We start from the raw sequence: 25710 nt of genomic DNA on the forward strand, positions 1-25710 counted from the left end.
ACTCTGTGTGGAGTTTGCACGCTCTCCACGTGGTCTGCGTGGGTTTCCTCCGGGTGAAATCATAGATTTCCTCCGTTTTCCTCCCACAGTCCAAAACTGTGCAGGTTAGGTGGATTGACCATACTAAATTCCCCGTAACTGTCCCAAGATGTGAACATTAGGGGGATTAGTGGGGTAAATGCATGGGGCTACGAGGATAAGGTGGTGGGTGGGCTGGGTGGGATGCTCTGTTGGAGAGTTGGTGCAGAGTCAATGGGCCGAACGGCCTCCTTCTGCAGTGTAGAGATTCTGTGATTCTATGAACTGCAATGGCGCATATACCACAGTCACCACCATGGGAGGCATATAAACTCATTCATTTCACGGCACTACCTCTGAACGTGGGACTTCAATGGTACAGGGAATGTAACACACAGCACTTTAAAACAAAAACCTATTTTTCTCCTTTTTTGTTTCCACACACATTACCCTTTAATTCTGACATCAACCCCTGGTGAAGGTAATGAAGCCTTTCAGTTACTAACCAGCAGTAAATTTACCCGTAGATAAATAAGATACCAATTAGGGTATTGTGGGATTCCACATTACTTGTATGTCATTATGTAACTTGTGTACAAGCTGTTAGTTCTGAGTGCTAATGTTCTCTGAAGACTATCAATAGGATTATATATTATGTTAATTTCTTTTTGAATGGGGTGAAAATTAAATTGGAGACCATGAACAGCATGCTTTATTTGGGAAACATCACAATGTGATGGGTGAAATTAGTCTTCTAAAACACTTGGCCTATTCCCCTTGGAGAGTTGCATAAAAAGTTATTAGCATTTACATTACATTAAGATTATTTAGGTACTGCTGCAGGGTCCATTGGTCACTTTTAGCTGTGCGGCAGGCTAATGAGTCGTATATCACTTTTAATTAATAGATCTGTGTGTAATTTTTAAAAATAAGTGTGAAAAATTAAACTGCGGAGGCGTTTGTTCAACGCTGGCTATTTTTGACATGAGTGAAATCTCATTGTAAACTGGTGAGTGGTGGTGAAATAGATTACTTAATGTTTTTGCAGCTTCAAGTTTTTCTCATTGGTACCTTTCTAATTAAATAAAGCCAATTCAAATTAAGTCCAATCATGGTCCCCACATGAGGGACAAACCAGATCCAAACTGGCGGGTGTGGCGCAGTTGTAAAGTGGGGCGTAAAATGATTGGCGCTGGTTTTCGCGACCGGCGCCATTTTACAACAATAGGATTTCCGGCGCAGTCAGCCTCTCGCCAGAAATGGGCAAGAGGCAGGTTAATTTATTTAAATTTGATTCTAAATGTGATTAGCGAGCCCAGCGCTCAGTCATCCGGGTACACTTGCCTTTATGGCCTCCTCGCCAGGAGAGGTTCTCGCTGGCAAGGAATAGACAGGCTCCCCATGAATGGGGAGCAGTCGTTTTGGCCTCGGCAGTGGAACCAGAGGCCATTGAGGCCCCCTGGGAAGGCTGAGGGCAAGGCAGGAATACCCCTTGGACAGTGCCAGCCTGGCACCTTGGCAGTGCCAGTGGGGAACCTGGGCAAAACCCACCAGACAGTGGTAGGGCCAAGGGGGGAGGGGCTAATGGGAGAGGGGCCCGTGATCTGCCGCAATCGATGGGAGAGGGAGGTCTGCATCGGTCAGGGTGGTCAGCGGGGGGGGCTGCATCTCGGGCCGTGGGCCCCCACAATTGCAGGGGAGGGGAACTGCTTCAGGCTGTCTCTCTTGATCAGATCCATGCTACTGTTAATGCACGTGCGCAGCATCAGAAGTCTGCACATGCGCACTACCTCCCTCTATAGGCTTTTGGGTGCCTTAAGCCCTGCCCACAGGCTTCTGTAGCGAGCAAGATTCGCTCACAATTTTGCGGCCAGAGTGCATATGGGGGGGGCGGGGGAACCTGAAAATGCGCCCAAAAAACAGTTCTGAAACTCTCCCAGTTACACGCCCGCCCGGCACTTAGACAAAATACCGCCCATTGTATCCCACCTTGGGCTCGATCAAACAAGATCCAAGCTGACAGGATGAGGCATTCCACCCCCCCCTCCGGGGCTTGATCTAACGCTGCATCTTAGGCAATAGGCCAAGATGGCTTGAAAAATTGCATGAGGTAAAACCTCGGTTTAACGTCATAGGCTGCCATGATCCTCTACTCCACCCTGGCCTGGGCAAACCGCGATCGCAGGCATCAGCACACCAAAGTGCAATGGGCTAGCCTCGTCCCTTGCCTGATCATGGTTTCACCTCTGCCAAAGTTAGTTGTGTGCCATTAATGTCCGTAGAACACAAACTTAAAACACATAAAGGTGAACAGTGTAAATGTGCGAGGAATGACTGACTTAAAATATTGGTCTCTCTTGAGATTAAGTTATGTAGAGTGCACAACAGTTCATGTTGCAGCACATAGTCTTTTGGAAGGAGTAAGGTTCTCTCCAATTCTTTTCTCAGTCCATGCTGTGTTACAAAGATGCTTGTTGTGGTTCTTCAGGGTGACAGTAGATGGTGCTGAAAGAACAACTTCCAATAGTGTGCAGAGTGAGTTATATGTATATCCTTTGTATGCATTAGTAATAACATTTACACCTTTTTTGGGTGGGGTGGGGGATGGAATCAAACACATTTTTTTCCTACTTTACACCCCTTTCCGACTGGCGGGGGGGGGGGGGGTGCGGTGGGGGTGCGGGGAGGGGTGCGGGGGGGGGGGGTGCGGGAGGGGGGCGGGTGGGGTGGGGTGAGGTGAAAGTGATGGCCCTTGACATCAAGGAAGAATCTGACCGAGTGTAGCATCATGAAGCCCTAACAAAATTCCAGTAGGAATCAGGGGAAAATATTCACTGGTTGAAGTCATATTTAGCACAAAGAAAGATGGTTGGAGGCCAATCATCTCAGCTTAGCGTATCGCTGCAGGAGCATCTCAGCGTAGTGTCCTAGGCACCATCTTCAGCTGCTTCCTCAATGACCCTTTCAGCATCAGATCAGAAGTGATGGTTGCCCAATATTGTTCAATACCATTTACAACTCCTTAGATACTGAAGCAATCCCTGCCAGCATGCTGCAACAGCTGGACAACATTCAGGCTTGCACTGATAAATGGCAAATATCATTCGCATCTCACTAAGTGGCAGACAATGACCATCTCCAACAAGAGAGGATCTAACCATCGCCCCTTAACATTCAATGGCATTACAATCGCTGAATCCCCCATTATCAACATCCTGGGGGTTATTATTGACCAGAAACTGAAATGGACCAGCCATATACATATTGTGGCTTCAAAAACAGGCCAGAAATTGAGAATTCTGCAGTGAGTAACTCACTTCCTGACTCCCCAAAGCCAGTCCATTATCTATAAGGCACAAGTCTGGAGTGTGATGGATGAGCCTAGTTTCAACAACATTCAAGATGCTCAAGAGCAATGCAGCCTGTTTGATCAGCACCCCATCCATCACCTTAAATAGTCAGTCTCTCTGCTACAAATGTACAGCTTTCTACATGATGCACTGCAGCAACTTACCAAGGCTCCTTCAAAAGCACCTTCCAAACCTGTGACCTCAACCACCTAGAAGGACAAGGGCAGCAAGTGGATAGGAAAATCACTATCTGCAGGCTCCCCTCCAAGTAACACACCAGCCTGACTTGGCAATATATTGCTGTTCCTTCCTTGTCACTGAGTCAAAGTCCTGGAGCTCCCTCTCTTACAGCACTGTGGATGGACTTACACCACCTGGGCTGCAGCAGTTCAAGAGCGTGACTCACTACTGAGGGCAAAAAAGAATGGGCAATAAATACTGGCCCTTCCAGTGATGCTCATGTTCTCTGAACTAACACATTGATTAAAAAAGAGACCCTTCAGTAATAGAATAATAGAGGTTTACAGCATGGAAACAGGTCCTTTGGCCCAACTTGTCCATGCTGCCCAGTTTTTACCACTAAGCTAGTCCCACGTTTGACCCGTATGCTTCTATACCCATCTTACCCATGTAACTGTCTAAATGCTTTTTAAAAGATAAAATTGTACCCGACTCTCCTACTGCCTCTGGCACATCGTTCCAGATACTCACCACCCTCTGTGTGAAAAAATTGCCCCTCTGGACCCCTCACAACTTAAACCTATGTCCTGTAGTTTTAGACTCCCATACCTACGGGAAAAGATGTTAACTATCTATCTATCTATGTCCCTCATTATTTTACAGACCTCTGTAAGATCATCCCTAAGCCTCCTATGCTCCAGGGATAAAAGTCCTAGTCTATCCTAAGCCTCCCCTTATAACTCAAGCCATCAAGTCCTGATCGCTGGCCTCCAGCCCCATCTCCGCAGTACTGACCCCGCCCCACCACAGCCCCAATCTCCACCCCGAGCTTGTTGGCCTCCCTCTTTCCCCCACCAATCACGACTGCAGAGAGGCACTGGGACCCCTCACCCCCATCAGGCCCCACTCCTTTGGCACTGCCCCATGCCCCTTGGGCAGTGCCAGGGGGCACAGGCTGGAACCGCCAGGGTGTCAATGTCCAGAGGACACCCCCCCACCCCCCATCCCCCATCCCACCCCCCGCCACCTGACCCTCTGGCGGCCTGATTGCCCCCCCACTCTTTCACTCCAGCAGGCTCGGTCCGCTAGTTCCCTGAAAGTGGGGAGCTACTATAATCTCCGCTGGAGTGAACCACTATCAAAACATCAGATCTTATGCATTTTAAAGTATTACATTGAAATCCTGCAATGTTACAGATGAATATTTACATTACGACTGAAGGATGGAGATGCTTGCAGGCCTGGAAATTTCAGTCGTAATGTAAATATTCATCTGTAACATTGCAGGATTTCAATGTAATACTTTAAAATGCATAAGATCTGATGTTTTGATAGTTTTTTTTCCCCATTTGATGTGTGTAAATATTCTGCACAGTGGTCGGCACAATCTCGAGTAGTGAAGTTTGAGGAACCACAAATGCCGTACTATTCTCTCTCCGTCTCCCTCTTCTCCCTGCAGCTTCCCTACCCCATGCACTGTGATGTGAATTGAAGTGGTCCATTGTTGGGTGGAATTGTTTCACAGAAGTGCAGGATAAAAACTACCATGTGTACGATACAATACACACACACTCACTCTTACACACATTGACGAAAAGATTGATTTGTTTCATGGCATTTAGCTTTGTGAATGGAGCTGCAGAGGGAAACAGCAGTAATTTCAGTTGCTCAATTTTCCACAGGTTAGCTGGCGCACGTGGTTAAATTTGTTTTGGTTTCAATGTCTTCTTATGGACTGGTTTCACATTTTAGAAAAAGACTCCTCGGATTTTTCCTCCGCTACGTTTTTGCTTGGCCTCTTCATGGTCCATGATGAGCTCATTAGAACGAGGTACCCAACCTGATGGAAAGGCAGTAGATCATTTTGTCACCTTTCTAGCTCCTTAATTTGAACATCTAATCTGAGGCTAATGAGACCGCACTCGTTGGTCTGCCTGTGAGATTGACAACTATTTTCCCACCCCTGTGGTCATCAATAATCTCAAACTCTCCAATGTAAAGTTTATTTATTAGTATCGCAAATAGGCTTCTATTAACACAGCAATGAAGTTACTGTGAAAATCCCCCAATCGCCACACTCCGGCGCCTGTTCGGGTACACTGAGGGAGAATTTAGCCTGGCCAATGCACCTAACCAGCACATCTTTCTGACCGTGGGAGGAAACCGGAGCATCCGGAAGAAACCCATGCAGACATGGGAAGAACGTGCAGGCTCTGCACATTCCAAGCCGGGAATTGAACCTGGGTCCATTGTGAGGCACCGGGCCGCCCTCTGTGTAATGATGTAGCCATGTTTCATCATTACAGTCAAGAATCTCTCAATCACTTTGGGGCATTGTTGGATGAGAGCCTGATGTTTTCCACGTTTCTGTACATTGTTGGTGCTTGTCAGGGTATCGGCAAGAATATTCACACGCACCATGCTGCCATTTTGTCAACACGACGAAAGAGAAGGAAGCTCTCCTTTGTGCTTGTAATTGAAGTTCAGCAATTTAACAGATAAATGGATATCAATTTAAGCAATTAGGACTTTTTGCCCTCTGGATAGACTTGCTATGAGTTTGCATTCTGTGCAAGGTCTCAAATTAAATCCATTAATAAAATTAAACCACAAAAGGTCTTGATGGAATAAATATGGTAAATAAAAGTGTCTCCAGAGGCAGAAGGGGGAACCAGAGGACTTAGATTTTAAAGTCATTGGTAAAGGAGTCAGAGGCGACATGAGGGAAAAGGAAATGATAGTGTGTTATTGTAACCTGCCACTGTCTGAAACGGTGGTGGTACCTGATTGCGTATTAACTTTCTATAGGTAATTGGCTAAATAGTTGAAGGGTGAAAATTGGCAGGGCAGAGGAAAGAGCAGGGGAGTGGAAGTAATTGGATAGCTTGTGCAAAGAGCTGCCATGGGCTGACTCGTCTCCTGTACTTGTATGATTGCATCATTCTTGGAACCTATCCATGATGAAGAATTAATTCGGAAGTCCAGCTCTTATCAGAACTCTACCTTAAAATGTTTATTTTGGCCATCTCCTGTCATTATATTTTACATGTTGCTAGGAACCTGTGTGAAGGTGCGAAATAATGACTTTACGCAGTGTTTAACCCACAGAAGCAAATGTTCGTCATTGGACTCTGAATTTAGTATTTCTTTTAAGAATTATTCGGAATCATTGACATCCCTTCTATTTTATAACAGGACAGGCTTCTGCGATTTGCTAATTATAGTTAATATAAATGTACAGCACTTGTAAATGTCATCAAACGGGTGTAGCCCCCCCCCACCCCCCGCCCCCCCATCCCCCCACCTGCACACCTTTGGACTGTGAAAGGAAACTGGAGCACCCAGAGGAAAACCCACGCAGAGAACGACCTTCTAGCTTTTAATCCAGATTTATTGTGAACCAAAGCATTCTGGTCCTCATTTTCCCTTCTCAATCTCTTCATTTCTGTCCTAAGGATGGATTTCAATGGAAGTTAAGTGTATTAGATGGAGAGCTATGAAACGGAGGCCAGATGTGTGTTGCTGAGAAGAGCCCGAGGAGTTATTATGAATATTATCATTTGCTGAAAGCATATCTGATGCATATAAAGTTGCTGTGGAGCATGTTAATCCAGTATTGGGTACTCTGACCATCATTTGACACAAAATACAAACCTATCATTATAAATATACAAGTCACTGTTGAGGCCAGATTTAGAGCTGTTTTATCACTAGATTTATCAGCATTGGCATTGATGCCTGTACTATGATAATGTCAACATCACAGTGACTGCTGATCTGTAACCTCTGTGATTTAACATTCTCTTTCTCCAGCTCAAAACACTGTCTCCAGGCACAGCCCTCACTTGAAAGGATAACATCTGTAGTTGTTGTGGCATCAGTGGGCACAGGATGAAAATTTCACACATCCACTGTCAGCTCTTATTAAAATTCTAAAAAAATGACTTGAAGGATGGGATTTTCCGGCCGCTCTCACCCCCAAACTGGAAAATCTCTCCTGAGGGAAATGGACATTTGCATGCACCCCCCCCAACCACCCCCGCTTGCTCCGATTCACGTGGTGGGCGGGACGAGAAACCCCCCTCCCCACCCCTAATGTTTATACAGACATTCACCATCTCCTGAAACAATTTACAACAATTAATTAATTTTAATGAGGCTTAAAATCATTCACCATTTTGGGTACTTTGCCTTCAAGGGTACATTGTGGGAGGGAGCCTTGTCAGGGAAAAACAACTAATTCTGGCACCTGAGGTTGCAACTCCTGAAGTGAGGGGTAAAGTTGAACTTTTTGGTCAGAAGAAAGCACAGGAGAGGGAACCTGTGTTTGCGAAGTTTTGAGAGTCGTGGAGAAGCCAGAAAGAGAAGCAATCTGGCAGCACATGTAGAAGGCAAGACTAATGGGTTTTAATTGAGGCGAGCGTTTTTCCATGTTTAGTAGTTAGGTACAATGGTCTTCCAGCAAAAGTAGTTATTCTGCAGATTGAATGATTTTTGAAATAAAAGTATGGAATACAAATCTGATAATGAACAAGGTGAAAGGTTAGATGATTAATCAGTATAAATATGCTGTGGAAAATGATGTCTTAACCTGCTGGAACAATGGAAAACCATCGTACAGGATTAATTATGTTGGTCGTAAGGCTGTACACACATTCTGGAATCTTGTTCAATTACCTTTTAAGAAAGATGTGGAGAAATGTCCAAGAGTCTTCTTTTTGGAGTTAGATTGGGTGAAATCAGAATTCGTCTGGACATAAAATGATCCACGATATTAGGAGACAGCATAAAGCAAGTCATAGCTAGTTGGATATATGAAAGATAGTCCAATAGAAATCAAAGATCTATCATTTGATTTTGTTGACCCATGTGTGGGAAAAGATTCCACACTTAAGGAATACATTACAGTGATGTGAAAATCCACAACCTGTCTCAATAGGAGATAAGTAATGAGGCTATCATTGCCAATGGTGGATAAGCTATCATGGTTATCATACAAAGAATAGGCTCAATGGATGAAAAACTCCTGAGATCGACCATTTTTCTTTCTCCCTTCCTAAGCTGTTGGGTGTCGGCCTTCGCTGAGGAATAGCATACTTGCCTCTGTGAGTGCCTTCAAAGATTTGATCACATCATTAAGCCAGTGCAGTATTGAGGGAGTGCTGCACTGTTAGGGCTGCTGTCTTTCAGATGAGATGTTCAACTGAGACTCCATCTCAGGTGGACATAAAAGACCACATAACACTATTTACAGGAAAACAAGGAAGTCCTACCTGGTGTCCCAGCCAATATTCATCCCTTAATTAAAAACAGATGAACTGGTCATCATTTCCTTGCTTGCTGTTTGGCCTTGCTGTCCACAAATTGACTGCAGTGCTTCCTGCATTACAGCATATTGGCTTAAAGTGCTTTGGGACATCCTGAGGGTGGGGTAAGGCACAACAGAAATGCAAATGTTCTCCTTTCTATTAGGATCTTGACTTCTTAATGGGGGATTGTCCAACTGGTGCAGATTGCCCTGTGATGCTTCACTTTTTGCCTGTTGGTCATGTGTGAGCCTTGAGGTGGAGGAACACCCATAGCGCGGATAGGGAGGCTTGGTTTGGACTCGAGGACAGTGAAGGAACAGTGATAGTTCCAAGTCAGGGTGGTGTGGGGTGTGGAGAGGGGCCTGCAGTTTGTGGTATTCCCATGTGTTTGCTACCCTTGTTCGTCGGTAATAGGGATTAATTTCTAGCCCACGCATACCTTCTACATAGGAACATAGGAGCTGGAGTAGTCCATTCAGCTCAATCAGCTTGCTCCACAACTCGTGACTCTTTAGTCATTTTTCCAGAAAAGGGATTTGGGCAAATGTGGCTTCTAATGTCTATTCTAAGCAAGAGCTGTCTAAAAGTTTTTAAATCAGATCAGTCCCATGTTTGGTGGCAGGTCCATAGGATGGTGAGAATGCAAAAGAGCAATTATTTTGCACAGATCCCAACAAATGGCCAACTTGTTAGCAATACCTGGCCTTACACAAAAACATCCAGCATTGTTATGCTACTTGCTACCATTTGACCTCTACTACCTTTGAAGAAAGGCTTTAACAAAAAACATCAGGATGCAAACACCCAAATATTACTTCAGTCAGCAACAAGCTACAGAGCATGGTGAGTTTGGGATAGATGGGTGGTGGGGGGAGGGAGGGATGGAGAGGCTCTACTCTGGTTAGGGAGAGGTCTTGCATAAAGAAAAAGGCCTACCAGAATGGGACAGTATGCATGTATTTATGTTCATAATGGAAAATAGGAACAAGAGTCCCTCCTGATCTGCCACTCAATTAGGGCAGATCTGCACATCAACTCCACTTTCCACCTTTGATACCCTTTGCCTAACAAAAAACTCTCAGTCTTGAAAGCCCCCATTGTCCTACCGGCCATTGACATTTGGATAAGGGCGTTTCAAATTTCAGCTACCCTTTTCGCTCCTGAGTGTGAACAAAAATAATCCTGATTTTCTTTTCCCCTACTGCCTTTCACCATACTTTGGAATAAATAATTTGGAATATTGCCCTGCTGATTGTTAACCTGCTTCACTGTTGGAGAGATGTCGAAGGACTAGCAGGGTAAATACGTAGGGTTACGGAGATGGGGCCTGGGTGGGATTGTTGTTGGTGCTGAATGGCCTCCTTTGCACTGTATGGATTCTATTCTATGATTGAGTAAAGTCCGATCTCGAATGCAAAGGGAATGTCATTGCTACACCCATTGCCCCCAGAACTGAAGTTGCAGCACTTGTAATGAAACAAACAGGCAGGCAGCCTCACCTGAACCTTACTCAGAAAAGCCGTTGACAAGGAGTTCACAATGCTTACGGTGCAAAGTGGCAAAGTTCGAGATCACCAGTTTGGATCAGAAATTGCAAGGGAGAGCCGGAGTGGAAATGCTGCGTGTGTTAATTTTTTGTGAGTTTGCGTTATTTTGCAATTCCTACGAAAGTCTCCACCGGTTCCTGAAGGAAGCGAATTAGAATGTGTGTGGCATTCATGCTGATGTCGTTGTATTGTCTCAATCTCCTTCAAGTTATCCCAAGGGTATTTCCATGATCCTTTAACATGACTGTTCTTAATAAATAAATGGAAAAAGGCTGCACAAGAAGTCCCTCGGAAAATGTAAATCTCTGAGGGACCAAGGGTCTACTTTTTGCTTTGGTGTTTGGAAAGATATGCCATGATCGTTCACATTCCAGCGGGTAGGTTTGACCTTCTGATTAGCAAATGTTTCTGAGACTCAGTGCAAGAATAAATAGCATAAGGGAATGCATTTTTATGGTAATGTGCATAACTTAGCAAAAATAAAGCATGGGAAGTTGAAGCTCTGACTGCACAATTGGTTGTTGAAGTCTCTTCAATTTTACAGTTATCTTATTAACAGCACACAACATTAGTTGTCTATCTTTGGGAAATATCAAGTATATTTATACCTCTGGCTTTATAGTGAGAAAAATTTGATTAATTCCGGCCTCTTGCGCAATCTGAATTATCCTTGCCCCATCATTGGTGACCGTGACTTCAGCTGGTCTGACTATTCTTCCCAGAACCTCTCCACCTCTCTGCCTCTTTCTCCTCTTGTTCAGATGCTCTTTCAACCCAACGTTTGGTCACCTGTACTGATATCTATTGATGTGACTTCATAGAATCCCCACAATGCATTCGGCCCATCGAGTCTGCATCGACCACAATCCCACCCAGGCCCCACTCCCGTAACCCCGCATATTTACCCTGCTAATTCCCCCGACTCGAGGGTCAATTTAGCATGGCCAATCAACCTAACCCGCACATCTTTAAACTGTGGAAGGAAATCAGAGCATTCGGAGGAAACCCACGCAGACACGGAGAATGCGCAAACTCCGCACAGACAGTGACCCGAGGCCAGAATTGAACCCGGGTTCCTGGCACTGAGGCAGTAGTGCTAACCACTGTGCCACTATGCCGCCCGCCAGACTTGGTGTCTGATAGCTGATAACACTCCCCTGAAGTGCCTTGGAATATTTTCCGATGTTAAAGACACTATAGTGAAATCGCAATAAGTCAAACCCAGTTGAGATGAAATTCCAGGTATGTCAAAGTCATCAACTATTTCCACCATCTGCCCAAACCCAAACACAATTTCACGTTTGGATGGACAGGGCCTCAGGCAGGAAACCTGCCCTCTCGCCTATTAAGGCCCTTAATGGCTTTTTCCCGCCCAGCCTCAATTTTTCAGCTGGCTGGAGTGGGTGCAAATAGGGTTGGAAGCAGAGGGAAAGACCTTTCTCCATTTTGGGTGGTAAGGGCTGTTTCAATTTGAAGACCCCCTCTAGGATTTTGAATCTCAGGCCCTCCCTCCCTCCTGGCCTAATCCCTGACCCGTCTGGTCCTTCAGCCTCCCGCCCTCGGGACTTAAGTTTTATAATGGTCCTGGGACTTCGTTCCAGGCAGAGTGCTGCAGTGCCTTTTCTGGCCACTGTAGTGCTGTGTCTGGCTGAGTTGGGGAGCAGTCAGTCAATCTGGCTGAAAGCTCTCACTGGTGGAATTCCTTCCAAGGGTAGATGGAAGTTTTGCCCACTACCAATCAACGCTCAAGTGAGCATTAAATGGAAGTAGGCATCTGAGAGTTGGTGGTAGTGCATTATGCACCACTTCTCAGGATGGCAAGTGCTGAACGCTCCCCAACCTTGAAATACCTTTCGAGAGATGTTCATTTCTATCTCAAAAAAATTAAGACTGGACAAAAACCTTAAAACAGTTGAATCTGTGTTTCTCTGTGATCCCCTGAACTAAATTGGCTAGTTGGCAGTGCCAAGGAAATTCACATCTCATTATCTCTGAAGAGACACTAACAGACCTAATTTCATAACCTAGGCTGGCCAACAGGAGTCTGCTTGAATGCTAAGACAAAGGACCCCACAACATTCCTTTCTGTTCAGAATGGTTGAGACATTTAACAATCTCGTGGAGTCAGATCGAAGGGTATACACCCTTTGTCAAAGATAGTGTGAACAGGTGGGAGTCATGTGATGTGGAACTCTGGCTTGTAGGACCAGTATATTGCTTTGCTGTACTGCAGAGTCTCCATTTGCCATTTTACCATCTCTGACTAGCAGCCTCACAGACAAGGAGCTCTGGCTCAGATTGGACTCCTGGCCCCATCTACACAACTTCTACTGGTAGTTCTGTACCATCACCTACAAGATAATTCATCTACATACACCTATCTCATTGTGCGAAGTCAGCACCACCAGAAAATGAATTGTACAGCATCGGTTTTTGGTTCACTGGCCTTTGCGAAGGAATACCTCATTGGACTTTGATTCTGGACTCTGGAACACAGGTTAAACAATATTTATTTTCTCTGTGGTCTCTGCACTGTAAAACCTTCTATTCTCTATCTCTTACTGCATGAATGCAAGGCGGGCAACTTTGTGACCCTCCTCCCATGGTTTGAGTGTGGGTGAATAAACTAACTCTTTGAGTTCATTCCATCTCTAGTTTGCTGTGGGGTTACTAATGGAACATTAATCACATGAGAACTGAGGGATTGGGAAATACACCACCGCTTAAAAAGGGGAAAGCATATCAAAAACACCGTTATGTTTATTGACGGGTGGTGAGAGGACAAATTAATCTCATCTGTAACACTGTGATAAGCCAAAATTCTGCTCTGGTAGCTCCAGATTTGCCAAACCTGTCAAAACTTGTCATATCACTGCGCCGAGCAATCAGAGCGAGGTTACCACACGAGCTCAAAATCATGGAGCGTTGGGTAAACCATCATTTGACATCAAGATCTTCATGTGAAAGGACATGCAAAGTCTACGAATATGCCTAAGCCTGTGAGAAAGTTACACGTGTTGATGGGAGAGAAGGTGAAGGCATTGGAATCTGTTAGTTTTGACAAAGACCGTGCTTGGAGACATTTGTGGGCGGCACGGTGGCACAGTGGTTAGCACTCCTGCCTCAGCGCCAGGGACCCGGGTTCGATTCCAGCCTCAGGTGACTCTGTCTGTGTGGAGTTTGCATGTTCTCCCCATGTCTGCATGGGTTTCCTCCGGGTGCTCCGGTCTCCCCTCTCAATCTGAAGATGTGCCGGTTAGGTGGATGGTCATGCTAAATTGACCCTTATATAGTGTCCCAAGAGGTATTGGTTTCGGGAAAATGGTGGGGTAAATGCAAGGGGTTACGGGGATGAGGTGGGGGGGGGCGGTGGGCCTGGGTAAGATGCTCTTTCGGAGAGTTGGTGTGGACTCGATGGGCCGAATGGCCTCCTTCTGCACTGGAGGGATTCTATGGGTGTCGAGTTACATAGTGGTGCATTCATCTCCCTTCCAGGCTGTTACGAAGCTCCTTTTAACGCAAATCTGGAGGCGGATCCTCTGGGATATGACTCATCGAGATTTTACTGTATCGGTGCAAGTCTCTGAGTTATTTGGTTTCTTATATTTTAATAAAAATGCTTTTCTTCAATAATCTGATGTAAATATAGTAATTCAAATCTTAATCCTGAAAGAAGGAAGTGATGGAAAATGTGAAGTAAGATTCCTTTGAATGCTCAATTGTTAAATGCAGTCTGGGATGTCCAAAAGGATAACAGTGGCATAGTAGCCAAATGATTAGTTACAATGCTACACAGGGCTTTATTTTTGTTAAGATGCCCCAGTGCTACGTATGCAGCCTATGAAGCACAATGGTTGTTGTGTATACAGATGTGATAGCTGTGCTGAGTTAGCGATGTCCCAGAAACAGTTAGAGATTAGAATTCTCTGCCTTTTTTATCAGGATGGTGGGACCTTGGTAGGCTCACCTGATCCATTGAATGAAGTTAACAGGAGCCTCATTCACTGGGCAGGGTGAGAGTGGGAACGCAGAATTCAGATATGAAGTAGATATAAGGAGGAGAGTCACAGAGGTGACCAGCGATGGAGTTAAAAGGGGTTGGTTTTCAGCAGCCACTTTTAATGGTGCCAAGAGGAGTTCTGGAAGATGGTTTCAGATGGCAGGTAGGGCTTTGCCACTTCCCGTAGAGGAGGTGTTGGAGATTGGAGATCTATCTCAATTTAAATAATTCGATCCCCTTTTAAATATTTCTTGATGTGATCTTCTAGATGTCAGCATTGTAGTGAGTGTAACCTGGGTGCAGCGATTGCATGCTGGGCACGACTCTCTCAGCTGTCTGTTTCTCAGTGAAGGAATGGCACCCCTTGTCGGATCTTATAACATCACTTCAGAGGAGGCGACTGCCTGGAGACAGTTTTGGGATGTTGAGATTACTATGAATGCCACATGCATTATAATCCTTTGTCTTTAGGCACAGTATTGGTGTAACTGTTCTGAAGGAATCTCAATGATTCCTGTATCATGACAAGAAAGAAACGGGAAGATGATGGATTTTCATATTTTACAATTAACCATGGAGGTATATTTTACCGTTACCATTTTATTAAACTTCGATGATTCTCTATCTTTGGAGAGTATTCAGTATCTACACAAGGCTAAATAATAAACTAGATTTTACAGTCAACCTCTTTTGCCAAAGATATTTCCATGTAACACCCCAAGATTTAGATTGGTTGCCTTCTCCAGTTACTACTCCCCACTTACTTTACACATTTGTTCTGAGGGGCAGAAAAAGATAGCTTGCAGTTTGGTCACATGCCCCTATAATTGTCTAATCCATTCCTGGCGTACTTAATGCCCTGACTAACCCACCACAAAGGTGGCGAGCCATTTTCTTAGAAATTCATTTGCTGGATGTGGGCATCACTGGCATTTATTGCCCATCCCCTAGTTATCCTGAGAAAATGGAGTTGCGCCACCTTGGACCACTGGCAGAAGTTTAATACAACTTATTGGCTCACTAGGTTATTTTGGAAGGTAGTCAAGAGTCAGCTCATTGGCGTCTGAGAGGTCACAATAAGGCCTGGCTGGATGTGGTAAGGATAGAAGGTTTGGGCTTAAGTTTGGTTTTCCTGACAATCTGACACATTTCCTGATTAATCACTAAAATTCTCAAACTTACATTCTGAGAATTCTTAATCTTGCTCCCTGGATTACTAGAGCAGTAACTAACACCAGCACCAAACAATTCTATCCTTAGAGATGGCACAGTGGTTGACACTGCTGCCTCACCGTGCCAGGGACCTGGGTTCAATTCCAGCCTTGGGTGACTGTCTGTGTGGAATTTGCACGCTCTCCTCGTGTCTGTGTGGGTTTTCTCCCACACTCCAAAGATGTGCAGGTTAGGTTGATTGGCCATGCTAAATTGTCCCTTGGTGTCAGGGGGATTAGCAGGGTAAATACATGGGGTTATGCGGACAGGGCCTAGGTGGGATGGTTGTCAGTGCGGGCTCGATAAGCCAAAATGCCGCCTTCTGCCCTGTAGGGATTTTACGATTCTATTCTTCTATAATTCTTGATATAGTTCATCAGGACAGCCAGCTTCTATGCCTCTGGCACCTCTTGTTATCAGACTGTGGAACAGTGAAGCAGTTTGCTCTACGTTATTTGTTGTTCAGGTTGATCCTATATCATTGAAGATCTGCTGCCACGAACTCCAGTTGAATGAGAGAGGGCTAGGAAAAATATATAAAGACTATTTAAATTCCAGTGCTAACTTTTCCCTCACAGACATGTGTTCCATATGATGTGAATAACTATGTTTTCAAGGAGATTGTTCTTTTGAAATGAGAAGTTGTTTTGAGAAACCGTGTGCTCTTTTCCTGTGATCTCGTAATTCTGATGTGTTCACTCTCCTGTTTGGCTTCATTTGTTTCCATCCTGAAATATATAGGTGTCTTACTGGGAGAGTGCAGGGCATGTGAGCTGATCAACATCGTAGTTGGATTATCGTTCACCCTGGGCGTTCTGCCTTATTAACTGCTTTGTGCATAAATGAGCCTTGGGTACAAGGCAACCTTTTCTCTCTGGACACAAGGAAACGCATCAGAAAAATACCTGAATTGAAAATGAGCTGCATTGCAAGCACAATGTGCATTAATATAACATACTTAGTGCAGTAAAGTGTCAGTGTACTTGACAGGAATATTATGGGATCTGATTTGACACCGAGCCACAGAAGGTGATATTAGGATAGCTGATCAATAAGCTTGGTCAATGATTTAGATTTTAAGGAGTACAAAGAACAAAGAAAATTACAGCACAGGAACAGGCTCTTTGGCCCTCCAAGCTTACACCGACCATACTGCCCATCTGAACTAAAACCCCCACTCTTCTGGGGACCATATCCCTCTATTCCCATCCTATTCATGGATTTGTCCAGACGCCCCTTAAAAGTCACTACCGTATCTGCTTCCACTACTTCCCCCTGCAGCGAGTTCCAGGCATCCATCACCCTCTGTGTAAAAACAAAACTTACCTTGTACATCTCCTTTAAACCTTGCCCCTCACACCTTAAACCTATGCCCCCTAGTAATTGACTCTTCCACCCTGGGAAAAAGCTTCTGACTATCTACTCTGTCTATGCCCATCATAATCTTGTAGACTTCTATTAGGTCTCATTGAGGTTGCCCCTCAACCTCTGTCATTCCAGTGAGAATAAACCAAGTTTCTCTAACCTCTCCTCATAGCTAATGCCCTCCATACCAGTGTCTTAAAGGAGGAGAGAGAAGTTGAGAGACAGAGAGTTTGGGCAGATGGTTGAACACAGTAAGAAGTCTCACAACATCAGGTTAAAGTCCAACAGGTTTATTTGGCACGAGCTTTCGGAGTCTCAGGCTCCTTCGTCAGGTGACTGAAGACATGGGATGCATCAAGAGGTCATAGAATTCCTGTAGTGCAGAAGGAGGCCATTCAACCCATCGAGTCTGCACCAACACTCTGACAGACCCCCTCTCCCTATTACCGTAACTGCATTTACCTCACTAATCCCTAAATCCCCAAACTTACACATCCTGGGGCATGAAGGGGCAATTTAGCATGGCCAATCCTCGTAACCTGCACATTTTTGGACTGTGGGAGGAAACCGGAGCACCTGGAGGAAACCCACGCAGACACGGGGAGAATGTGCAAACTCCACACACAGACTGTCACCCAAGACCGGAATCGAACCCGGGTCCCTGGTGCTGTGAGGCAGTAGTACGAACCACTTTGCCACCATGCCGCCCTGAATTAGAGGAACTCAAAGATCTGTGGTCTAGACTGTTAAGAGCAGTTGGTGTGAGCAGAGGCATTTGCTGGAGCACAGGATGAGGTCAGGAGCAGACTTCGAAGATTGAGGCATTGGGTGACATTGACCAGGGTAAACGGGAATTATTGTAGCTATCTTGCAAGCACAGCAAAGTGAGCTCAAACTTTTATGTGAGGGAGGGTGAAAACGGAATTACAGACTAGTTTGCTTAACATCAATGGTTGGGGAAATGCTAGAGTCTATTATAAAGGATAAGTTAATAGGACACTTAGAAAATATCAATGGGATTAAACAAAGTCAACATGGATTTACGAAAGGGAAATAATGTTTGCCAAAACCACTGGAGTTTTTTGACAACGTACCTAGTAGAATAGATGAGGGAGAACCAGTGGATGTGATGTATTTGGATTTTCAGAAAGCTTTTGCTAAAGTCCCACATAAGAGGTTTTTGTGCAAAATTAAAGCGCATGGGATTGGGGATAATACGTTGACATGGATTGAGAATTGGCTAGCAGACAGGAAACAGAGTCAAAATAGATGGGTCTTTTTCGAAGTGGCAGGTGGTGACTCGTGGGGCCCCTCCGGGATCAGTGCTTGGGCCCCAGCTATTCATAATATACATTACTGATTTGGATGAGGGATCCAAATGGACCATTTCCAAGTTTGCTGATGACAAAACTTGGTGGGAATATGAGTGGTGAGGAGGAGGTTAAGAGACTTCACACGAGGATTTAGACAAATTGTGAGTGTGCAAATACATGACAGGTGCAGTATAATATGGATAAATGTGAAGTTATCCACTTCAGATGGAGAAACAGAATGGCAGAGTATTATTTTAATGGTGATAGATGGAGAAATGTTGAAGGACAAAGGGACCTGGGTGTCCTAGTACAGCAGTCACTGAAAGTAAGCATGCAAGTACAGCAAGCAGTTAGGAAGGCAAATGTTATGTTGGCCTTCATGGCAAGAGAACTTGATTGCAGGAGCAAGGGTGTCTTACTTGGATCTTAGTGAGGCCACACCTGGAGTATTCTGTGCAGTTTTGGCTTCCCTAAAGAAAGGATATACTTGCCATGGAAGGAGTGCTGAGAAGGTTCACCAGACTGGTTCCTGGGATGGCAGGATTGTTGGACGAGGAGAGATTGTGTCAACTAGGCCTGTATTCATTGGAATTTAGAAGGATGAGAGGGATCTCATTGAAGCATATAAAATTCTGACTGGATGCAAGGATGTTGTTTCCTTTGGCTGGCGGGGTGGGTCTGGAACAATGACATTTAGGAGTGAGGTTGCTGTGGGGAATTTTGAAAGTGGCTAATTTGTGTCTTAAGACAATTCAAAACTCACAAGAAAAATATCTCTGTGCAAAGACGTACCAAAATGTATTTAACATAAAACATAGAACAAAACATTACAAATGTACAGCCAACCGGAATCTGATGAAGGGTTAAATGGGTCTAGAACAGAGCAACAGAATCTCTCCAAAAGATCTGAAATTCAGAGTCCAATACAGATCAATTATACTTTTTTCTAATCAATAATTCCGCCTTTCATTAGCTTAAAATCAATTCCATTTAACAGTTATACATCAGTACAAATCTCTGACAAATACCTCAGCCAATCGTACGATACTAAATAGTATGGTGATATCTTATTTGTCAAACTGATTCCAGATGTATTCTCCCCTCTTGGCACTAACTACACCCCTGTTGCCTGGTAATGGCAGACATTACTGCAAGGTCAAAATGGTTCCCGCTGGCTCACTGCCAAGTTGAATAGATATGTGTTCCAGAGTTCAGGGACATATCTATCATTGTGTCTGGACAATGAATGCATCTATTCATTAATGTTGCATAATGCATACCCTCATAAGAATTCACCCAATAAAACTTGCAGATTAACCGGTTTCCAGACCTTTGGCTTTAAACTATTGACTCTTACCACCATGCCTTTCGGTAACTTTGATTGACCAAAGTGAAACAGTACATTAACGTACATTTAAAATATCAGTATATATGTTTTTAAATCATAACTATTTGTTTTGATTCACTTACTGCATTCACAAATGTACAAAACTGTTTGTGTTAGCTCGTCTAAGAGTCACTTAACTCCTTACTGATTTTTTGTCCTCTGAAAGACTGCACTCTGCCTAGCTGGTTAGAAATCCCCTTCTACAGAGGTGAAGAGAAACATCTCCACTCAGAGGGTGGTGAACCTGTGGAATTCTCTACCACATAAGACTCTGGAGGCCAAATCACTGAATATATTTAAGAAGGAAATAGATAAATTTCTAGACTTTAAAGATGCCAAGGGATATGGGGAGAGCACGGGGGTATGGTGTTGAGATAGAAGATCAGCTATGAACACATTGAATGTTGGAGCAGGCTCGAAGTGTTGAATAGCCTACTCCTGCTCCTATTTTCTGCTCCTATTTTCTATGTTTCTACGATACAAGAGCTCACTATATTCTACTTGGGTGAGGTGCTGCTAATTGAACCAAGCTGCGCTTTCTTAAGATATTGTTATGGAAAGCCTGTGGGGATGTGGAGAGGGGGAGGGGCGGTCAGGGTGGTTGGATCCTGATGTTGGTATTATATATATCTGCAGTATATTACTATGGCTGTTCTAGGGTCTGCTCGGCAGTAGTCTTTCAGTGGTTCTGCTTGGAAAACTATATGGTTTGCCTCTTAATAAATCTTGTTCGAGACCCTGTGGACGTCTTCCAACGAATGTAGCACAGAGAACATGAATTCCCCGATATCAACTGCACGTGACAGCTCGAACCTGTGACCACAATGGTCATAATTATTGACTGTTGTGGTCGTTCTTCCCTGTCACCACAGTCTCCACTCCCCAGTCCTCCCCCAAAACAATGCATTTGTGGTTGTTTTCTTTAGCAAAGCGATTGGTTGCTCTGGTTTGTCGATCTGCTGGTGGTGTTACATGCGAACGACGATCAGCATAATTGAATTCCATCTCAAAATAAAGCTGACACCCCTTCAAATGAAAGTTGTGAAAAGTAAACAAAGTGGGTGTTTAAAGGGCAGACACTTTCTAAAAGCAATTGAAACCAGACCGTATAATTACAGTATAGTCGAGTGTAATTGTTTTAGTTGCCTGGCAGCTGACCATTGTCCAAATTCAGCTCCAATAATTAAGACAGAAAGATCTGGGAAACATTGGGACAGGAATCCATTCTGCAGCACCCTTTGTTGCAGGTTTGCTGTAAACACAATTGTAGAAAGTTAGATGACTTTCTGAAGATTGAAAGAGGGAGGTTTTGCGGTTTTGGCCTCTTCGAGGTACTCATTCTTGGAACAAAGTGTCAGCTACTAAGGTCAAGCCCGCTTTTGGTTGCATCAAAGCACAATCTAATCTGGCAGCGAGCGTGTCTGAGGGTGAACAATAAGCCCATATTCTGCCGAGAAATCCACTATAAACAGTCTGAGACAGCTTTCTCTCACAGATGACCAGATAACAAAATGATGCAACTGCAGAAACGCTGTGAGGCAGTGTTTAAAAATATGAAATCCCTTGCCGCTTGAAAGCTAACCAATCTGTGTGATGCATTAGAGCAGGGTTGGATGAAAGTTGTTGAAATGGATGGCGCAGTATCAGGCCTAACCCTGGGGGCACAACCTCACTGTGGGTCCCACTCTCCTGCAGTCCCAGTTTATCCCCAGCAAGTGGAAATAATTGTTGCAGAGGGGGTAAGTCACTGCAGATTGGAGAGAATTATTGTAGCAGCCTAAAGTTTTCAGGAAAGAGACAAAAATGGGCCAGGTTAGATCTAACACAACATTCTGCACCCTCTCCTTTCCTTCTCTATGAATGGTATGCTTTGTAGAGCACTTACAAAACAATACTTTTCACTGTATCCTAATACATGTGACAATAATAAATCAAATCCTTTACCCGTCAATCGGTGACCTTTCCATCTGCTGACCTTGTCCTATTGCCATTCATCTATTTGAAGATTTGTTGAAGAAATGACTATGAGAACTATGATTCTAATAGTTGTTTGGTCATACAAAACTTGAGTGTTGCTGAAAAAAGAAACATTTTGTCGAAACTTTTCATCCAGCACTCATCAGGACAATTCAGAAGAATACCAATGTCAGGGGAAACAACAACTTTACACTGTATGAGAACTCTCTTCTCATACAGTGTAATGTTGTTGTTCCCTTTATATTGGTACAGCGATAGTCCTGATTAGTGCATGATGAAAAGCTTCAACAAAATGTCAATTTTTTTCAGCAATATCATTCGACTGTTCACTCATCTCGTTATTCAAAATCAGGTTTTCAGGCGAGAGCTCAGTGGACCATCTTGTACATTGGTCAGTTTATTTGTATTTGCTCTTTCCCAACTCTTCACCCCCCCCCCCCCCCACCCCCGCTACCACCACCCCCCCTGTGCCATATTTTGGATTCGTGTTTGGGATACAAGTCACCCCTATTTTCTGTTTCCTCCACCTCTACCCCCAGAAATTACAAGTGAATAAGTCAAGGTGGGTTCTTGGTGTCGGATCAAGCCCAAGCTTCCCACCTGTCGTCCATGCAGGAACACTTTGCTGCAGAGGCCACAAGTGGGGAAGGATGGGAAGTGGGTATTTGGGCTGATTTTTTTCCCCTCTTTGTCTAAGGTTGCTGAGGCCAAATACACCTGTGTTGCCACAGCGACTGAGGTCAGCAAGTTCATCACCGACTGCTGCAATTAGGCTTTAGGCTTTCTCTTTGTCAGCATGGATTCAGTGGACTGAATGGCCTCATTCAGTGCTGTAAATGACTCTGACTTTTAAGGGCTGGATTTTCTCTTTGGATACAGGAAACAGATGGCAAAATAGCTTTCAGGCCCTAATCCCCCTCCTCATGTGTATGGTGGTTGGGGGGGGGATGGGATGGAGTCACTCTTTGGGATTTTCATGGACTCACCCCTTCACTGGTATGGAGACAGGTCCCCTGTCCAATTAAAGGCAGTGGGAGAGATTACCAAGCTGAAGGGCCAATCTGAGGCTTTCCAGTTTGTGAGGAACAGCAGGCTGTAATGACAGATAAGGAGCAGAGAGGGCACTTCGACATGGAGAAGCCCTCTCACCAATTAAAAAATGGCTGTTGCAGCCAGGCCATGACGTTGGAGGTGACGGTGTGGGGAGACAGTCACTTCCCGTCCGGTAGAGGGACTCTGCTTGAACCTTGGCAGGCAGGGAGGGTCTCTTGGCCTGCGTGTAGCTGGCATCTCGGCCTGCAACCAGGTGCCTATCTCCAGGAGCCAAAACTGATTTACTTTAATTGGACTTAAGACGGTTCTTTACAAGCCTAATTGGCTATCTGCCCTGTGGCATGTGTACTGGCCTTGAACCTGCCTCGGCACAATTGCCAGCACCAGAAACCAGTATGCCAGCCGTCACTGGTATTCCCAGGTCCAAATGGCCTCTTGCTGCTCTTGGTAGGGCTCAAAAAATCAGCTGCATTTTGAAGTGTTTGAGGTGATTAAAAGAGTTGATAGGATTGATAGAGACCTACCCTATATAAAGTTGTTGTGGAAATTTTGAACGGTCTCCTACAAGAAGCTGTTGAGGCTGTGAAAATTCAAAAGCTGAGATTGATGGATCTGTGTTGGGCAATGATATTGGGGGGATTATATGGCCGAAGTGGTTAGACAGAGTTAAAATAACATATCCGCCATGATCTAATTGGTGGAAGGCTCAAGGGGCTAAATGGCCCACTCTTGTTCCTATACTCCTAATAACTCAAGTCTTTGACAATTTCTAGAAGCATTGTGTGTCCAATCATGGGTTAGTTGTCAGATAGTGTACCTCATAGTAAAGGTCTGTGCTAATTTCAGGAGATGTGTCCTGGCTGAAAATCATTTCCATTTCACAGTACAGCATAGAAGGAAGCTGTTCGACTCTCTGAACCTTTGCTGACCCTTTCAAAGGACGATCCAGTCAGTCCCACAACAGTATGGACTCAAAGGTAACTCTCTATTTCTCTCTCCACAGCTGCTGCCTGACCTGCTGAGTTTAGTCCAAATATGTGCAGGTTAGGTGGATTAGCCATGGGATTACGGGGATAGGGTGGGGAGAGGGCCTGGGTAAAATACTCTGTCAGAGAGTTGGTGCAGACCCGATGGACCGAATGGCCTCTTCTGTACTGAAGGAATTCTATGATTCTGTGATTTTTCTGTTTTGATTTTTGTTCCACAATCCATATTCCTGTAACTTTTTCTCTTTCAAGTATTTGTCCTATTCTGTTTTGAAAAATACTATTCAATCTGCTTCCGCCACCCTATCAGGCAGTGCATTACAATTCCTAACCACTCGTTGCCTAAAAAATAAGATTCTCCTCGTGTCACCTCTGGTTCCTTCACCAGTCGCCTTAAAAAAAAAAAAATCGCTTCCATCCGAAAGGGGGGACCACTCCAGATTTCTTCAAATCATTGCGCATTTCAGTACTATGGACGACACTGCGGTACAACAGTTAGCACTGACTGCTACCTCACAGCGCCAGGGACCCGGGTTCAATTCCCGGCTTGGGTCACTGTCTGTGTGGAGTTTGCACGTTCTCCCCGTGTCTGCGTGGGTTTCCTCTGGCTGCTCTGGTTTCCTCCCACAGTCCAAAAGATGTGCTGGTTAGGTGCATTGGCCATGCTAAATTCTCCCTCAGTGTACCCGAACAGTCGCCGGAGTGTGGCGACTAGGGGATTTTCACAGTAACTTCATTGCAGTGGTAACATAAGCCTACTTGTGACTAATAAATAAACTTTAAAAACTAGAGCAGGCTGTCCAGCCTGCTGAGTTCGTGCCGATGTTTTGCTCCTGACACCTCAGCTAATTCCAGTGTCATGCTCACTCGCTTTTTTTCTCAAACAATTTCTTCATCTTCTTCTGGAAGAGCTTGCAGGCAATGGTGAGCTATGACGGAGAATTCTGTATTCTAACCATCACACACACACACACACACACACACACACACACACACACACCCCTCCCCCCCCCCCACCCCCTCACCTCCCCCACTGTTGTGGTTGCATTGACCTTTTGATTGATTGCTTTCTCTGGATCAGTGGGAACAATCTGTCGTGGGCAAATTGAGGATTGCGGAACATTCAGAAAACTGTTGGACATTGGCATGTTTAGGAACATGATCATGTAAGCTCTGATGCACATTTTCTGGTGCGCAGGATGAATATTTTCATTCAGATGAAGTGACTGATCGGCAGCTAAGCTTTTCAAAAATCACCCAGGTTTCAGAGGAATTTGCAATTTGTGCTGTTTGTCTTTTTACATGAGTTAGGGTCAAACTAACAGCGACTGTTTAGACAAGGAGAAATTAACTAATCTCTGGGATCTTAAACACGGCTCTTCTTATGAGTAGACCAGCAAACACTGCAGTCAGTGTCACATGATTCTGTGGTATGCGAACACAAAGCATCTTGAATTTTCCTAATCTGTATTTGATGAAGAAAGAGATCTGCAGACTGAGTTAGAATTGGCATGAAACTGCAAAGGATATGGGACCTGACACCATTTAGGCAATAGTACTGAAGACTTTTGCTTCAGAACTAGCTGCATCCCTAGCCAAGCTCTTCCAATACAGCTCCTGCACTGACTCTGGATGGACAATTGCCCAGGTATGTCCTGTCCGTAAAAAGAATAAATGCAACCCGGGTCAATTACATCAGTCCATTGTTAATCATCAGCAAAGTGATGGAAGATGTCCTCAACAGTGCTATTAAATGGCACTTAGCAATAACTTGTTCACTGATGCTCCGTTTGGGTTTTGCCAGGGCCACTCATTACAGTCTTGATCCAAATATGGACAAAAGAGCTGAACTTGAGATGAGGTGAGAGTGACTGTCCTTGACAACAAGACAGCGTTTGACTTAGTGTGGCATAAGGAGCTCTAGCAAATCTGAAGTCAGTGGGAATCAAGGGGAATTCACCACTGGTTGAATGATACTGAACCTGAAGGAAGTTGGTTGTGGTTGTTGGATGT

The 25710-nt window shown here is 44.6% G+C and overlaps 1 protein-coding gene and 1 pseudogene across 1 annotated transcript in view; one reads left to right on the forward strand and one right to left on the reverse strand.

The window, feature by feature from the left end:
* chlsn (cholesin) overlaps window positions 1-25710 on the forward strand; it is a 352112-nt gene that overhangs the window by 9915 nt on the left and 316487 nt on the right. The window lies entirely within an intron of this gene.
* Window positions 5297-5969, reverse strand: LOC144510368 (small ribosomal subunit protein uS8-like; annotated as a pseudogene).

The sequence above is a fragment of the Mustelus asterias genome, chromosome 23 (assembly GCF_964213995.1).
Source record: "Mustelus asterias chromosome 23, sMusAst1.hap1.1, whole genome shotgun sequence".
NCBI classification, from domain to species: domain Eukaryota; kingdom Metazoa; phylum Chordata; class Chondrichthyes; order Carcharhiniformes; family Triakidae; genus Mustelus; species Mustelus asterias.